General features: G+C 36.9%; 1 long non-coding RNA gene across 3 annotated transcripts; it reads left to right on the forward strand.

The window, feature by feature from the left end:
• Positions 1 to 847: 847 nt before the first annotated feature.
• LOC145430042 (uncharacterized) lies at positions 848 to 3,185 on the forward strand. Of its 3 annotated transcripts, none has more exons than XR_013910420.1 (5): positions 848 to 985; positions 1,435 to 1,470; positions 1,829 to 1,981; positions 2,346 to 2,436; positions 3,045 to 3,185. It is a non-coding gene; the product is annotated as an uncharacterized LOC145430042 (long non-coding RNA). The 3 variants fall into 3 exon arrangements; XR_013910421.1 differs by having other exon boundaries at positions 866 to 985; positions 1,407 to 1,470; XR_013910419.1 differs by lacking the exon at positions 848 to 985 and having other exon boundaries at positions 1,332 to 1,470.
• Positions 3,186 to 4,412: the final 1,227 nt, after the last annotated feature.

The following is a 4,412-nucleotide window of genomic DNA, read 5'->3' on the forward strand; positions in this document are numbered from 1 at the left end:
ATGTTCGTGCTCGCCATAGTTTAGAAAACACAGTCTCCTCTAGTTTTTTTTAGAACCAGGAGTCACCAACGGGTGTTGGTCTGGGGACCTCAATGACCTGCACATTGCATACACATGTAGGAGTTCCCTTATGTAAGGACACATTTCACCATGCAGAGATCTCAAAGTGATCACCAAGCTCTTAAACCAGCATCTGAACTTTATTGGATCCAGTAGAGAGATGAGGTTGTCTCACTTTTTGAATGAACTGATACACCCATTTCATTGGATCAGTGCTCTCTCAGAAGTGGGAATTCATGCTAACCAGTGACACTGCCATACTAATTAATTATATATGAAATGAAAATGAGAAAGATTGGTCTCATGACCCAAAAGGGCCTATATTCCTTCCTCTTCCAGTACTTTCTTACATGAAAGTTGCACTCATTTTGGTCCAAATAATCATGTGAAAATATGAGTCACCTAACAATCTACATGACATATTATCAAAGGAAAAAAAAGAACATTGCCCCGAGGTAACACACTGTGCTCTAATGGTATTGCATAAGCCCAAAGCAGGTATACAAGGATGGAATGCAAGCATGGTGCACAGTTAGTGCACAAGTCTATTTTATTTCAAGGAAAAGAGTTAGAATTACAGTGAATCCAGAGAGTGTTCAGTGTTTCGTTCCACACTTGGTCATGTTACAGTCTTACACTGAAAAAAAGGGACTGGCCATCTCTTGGATTTATGTAAGCATCTTGCATGTATTTAACACAATTGCCTCATGTTTTAAAGTTAAATGTAACTATATAGTGTAAAAACTACATGATATGCAGAAAGGGTGTATTAAATTGTTCATATCATGTTCAGGTGAAGTAAGTCAATAAGATAGCAACGTTAAATCTCGTGAAACCACGCGTGATTTCATCTCGCGGGCTTTGGATCGTGGTTTAAAAAAGGCATCCATCTCAGTCAAGTCGAGCAGCCAACTCTACGTTTTTGGTATGTCTTGATTTTTTGAATTAATGTTTACCATATTTCAGCCAAATGTAGTTAAACGTCTAGAGTGTCGCCATGTAACATGCTAAAAAAGAGCCGTTAGCTTATTTGCTGTTTTATCTGTTGTCAAAGAATTGGCGCTTTTTCATTTGAATTTGTCTTTGGCACAAGAGCCGTAATATCACATTAAACCTAATTACGAGGCACTCATAACATAATTTGGTTTTCTGTGTGAATAGATTTGTCAACTGACTCTTCAGTTACATTGTGTATTTACTGCACCATGGTGTTAGTGAGATTTTGGACATTGAACAGCTTTAGCTAATATCATCAGCGGCATTATGCTAGCTTACATCCCTACCCCTCCTGGCCTCACCTGCTGTCCTTTTGTTTTTGTTTTTGTGTTTTTTTGCTGCACATTGAGAGACGACCTCTATTCTGCATTTCACCAGGAGTCAGCTGATGGATTGTGGGTTCAAGGTGTTATGGTAAGAAAGTATATTCTATTTTCGTTTCTGTAACTTAATTATAATAGGTTTTTTATAATTATTAGGTGCATGCATACTCACCCTATTAATACAACTGAGAAATCCAAAATCTGCCATAGGTTTAACTTATACCTGTATGTATTGCCAGAAAGGTGATTACTGGACTCGCATTAATGCACACTTGAACTGAAATGAGGTTGTAACTTGTGGGTTGTTGGGTTGCAAATCAGAAACAAACATCTTTGGATTTTTTTTAATCCCATAAGATCTGGAAACACAGTTTTTATTCAACAAAACATTACTGATTAACCAAGCACAGTGCCTGCTGTTATTTCAAAATAATTTTATGTCATTTCAGATAAAATGCAGCATTCCAGTGCATCCCAACCATGCCTTTACAGTCAAGGTTTCTGACGGAGCTGAGTTTCTCTCTGACAGTCTGCTGAAAGTGTTTGCAAAGTGATCGGGGGAACAGGGCACAAAGCTAAAGGATGTAGCTGCCATTATGACAGTAAGAACTTTAAAATTCTTTAACTACAAAGTGTATATGTATTGCATTAGGTCAGTAAAATGTTTATGCTACATCCATTGAAACAGTCAACTATTACCTGTGAGTAATGATTCCACTAAAAGGATGCCATAATTTTCGTCATGCATTTACTGGCCCACTGAGAAAAATTTATCTTTTTTTAAAAATAAATGTTCTGGAAACTATATATCCATAAAGTTGATGTCAAACAGGAACTTTTGATATTGCTTTGTAGATGCTGGTGTTGCATGTTGACTGGTTTAAAAAGTCAAGAGTTTTTGTCTGGGATCATTTTCTTTTGTGCTACTGAAAAGTTCACAAATCTCTGTTTTCTTTGTTATAATAGTCAAGGATGACATTAATGCTCGGAGTCCCTCATCAAAGTGCTCCGCATCTGTGTGAAAGACAATTGCAACATCTTGGTGCAGGAGTTCATGGTGAGTGTTTTATGAGTAGATTGTGGATTTGCAACCTTTAAAAATGCATTTAGTTATCCACTTGATCCTCATTGGACTGGTTAGGACCAGTAGTCCTCTTTAATAATTTGAAGTTCACATGAGGCCTGGTAGTGAACTCGGCCGCCGGCCCTTGAGGCCCCACCCCCACCCCTGTATTAGGGGTCACATCAGTGTGAAAAAACTTTAAATTTGTCATTCTAATGAACAAAGGAAAATCCCACCAGTATTTACATTAGCTTTTGTTTGAAAAAAAAAAAAAAAAAAAAAGACCAACTGACCAACAGCTAACCAAATTGTGGGGCTGAAAGTCTAAATTCTAACATCTTCTGAGTGACATAGCCTGGATTTCTGATGGGCCGGTGTCTTTCTAACAAAAACTAATGTAAAGCATTTGAAATTATTATGTTTTTCACCCTCTCTTAGAAACTCTGTTAGACCATGAATGGCAGCATGGCAGGCCACTCTTTGGCTATAGCTATTTACTATGTTGCTTGCATTGGTTTAAATTACTCTAACATTAGAACTGGTAGATTCAAAAGAGATGAGTTTAAAAAGGAATCTTAAAGAAATGTTTTGTGTTTAACCAGGACTTGACTGAGGCCACTGCACAGATTGAGAAAACCACAATGAACATCTGTCTCCAGAGATGCGCCAGGCAATGACTTTTCTGATGTTGTTCTTCAAGATCTGGATAACGTGACCTTTGCAGTAGCCATGCTGTTTGGACCTTTTTTATTCCTTCAACATGAGTTACCCATCACAACTCTGCTACACTTTTGAGGTGATTCAATGGGTGGTAATGGAGTTGGATGCAACTCAGCTCTCAAGAAAAGCTCACAACTAAGACAAAACTGCTCCTGCAACGAAGCTCACTGTTATGCATGCAAGGTGATCAGCTCTAGGTGAGAGGACATTTAAATCTCACACTTGTTCTGCTGCATTTTTGAAGCTCAATTCCAGGAACGGATCGCAGGGTTCATTTTTATATACTCTGCAACTGCCATGAGGACGAGCTGTTTTTTGTTGTTGTTTGTTTTTCCTTTTGCTCTGTACAAGTTCTGTTTGTCTGTTTGGCAGCATTTTTAAATTTCTCTTTGTATTTTTTCTTTCTTTTACTAGTGAAGAGATGTAGCGTGAACAGTTATGCAGTCTAAATATCCCATATGGGTCGTGTGAAATGGTGTTTTCAGTTTCATTCAGTTGAAGTAAAGAACGTTGAATATTTCTAAGTGTGCTGTTTTGAACCAAGATGTCACAGTATGATCAGTGCCGTAATTTTTGACAGTCACTGTATCAATGTTATTTTTGCGTCTCTTGAATAAAGTTTTTGACCTGCAAGTGCTAATTTCTTTAGTTATTGGGGTAAAATGGGTAGTGTTAATAGGAAGGTGTTTGCCAATTCAGTAACCTAATTTAATGTTAATGGAAACTAACATTACCTCAAATTGTTTAGTTATAATTGTTGTTTAACTGAATCTTGATGTCAGAGGCCTTAAATAGAATGTTTTGTATTGTTCTTTCCCAACATTTTTCAAAAGAAACAGTCTAATTTCTTTGCTGCGATTGATTCCAGAGAACACGGAAGAACTGACATTATTTAACTGTTGATTTATATAGATTCAGTGGAGGAGTAATGTCAGTTTAATTCTTTACCTACTGCAGTGAAATTAGACATGTTGTTTTGAAAGGTTACTGGTGGATGCCAGCAACCATCTTGGAAGAGAACAATACAATCTGTTATAAGGCCTCCATTTGAAAATTGTGTATTTGATACTAGAATATAATAGCAAAATGTAATTTGAAGATAACATGTAGTATTTAAGTGACCAAGTAGTATTGGGTAAAAGTTATTGAATCGTGTTGGGATAACGTGAGAAAATTGTGAAGGATTAAAATATTCCAAGAGCTCAAATTACTTCATCAAAACATGTTTAAGTCACATTTTATCAACACAA

The sequence above is a fragment of the Astatotilapia calliptera genome, chromosome 7, assembly GCF_964374335.1.
Source record: "Astatotilapia calliptera chromosome 7, fAstCal68.1, whole genome shotgun sequence".
Taxonomy (NCBI): Eukaryota; Metazoa; Chordata; class Actinopteri; order Cichliformes; family Cichlidae; genus Astatotilapia; species Astatotilapia calliptera.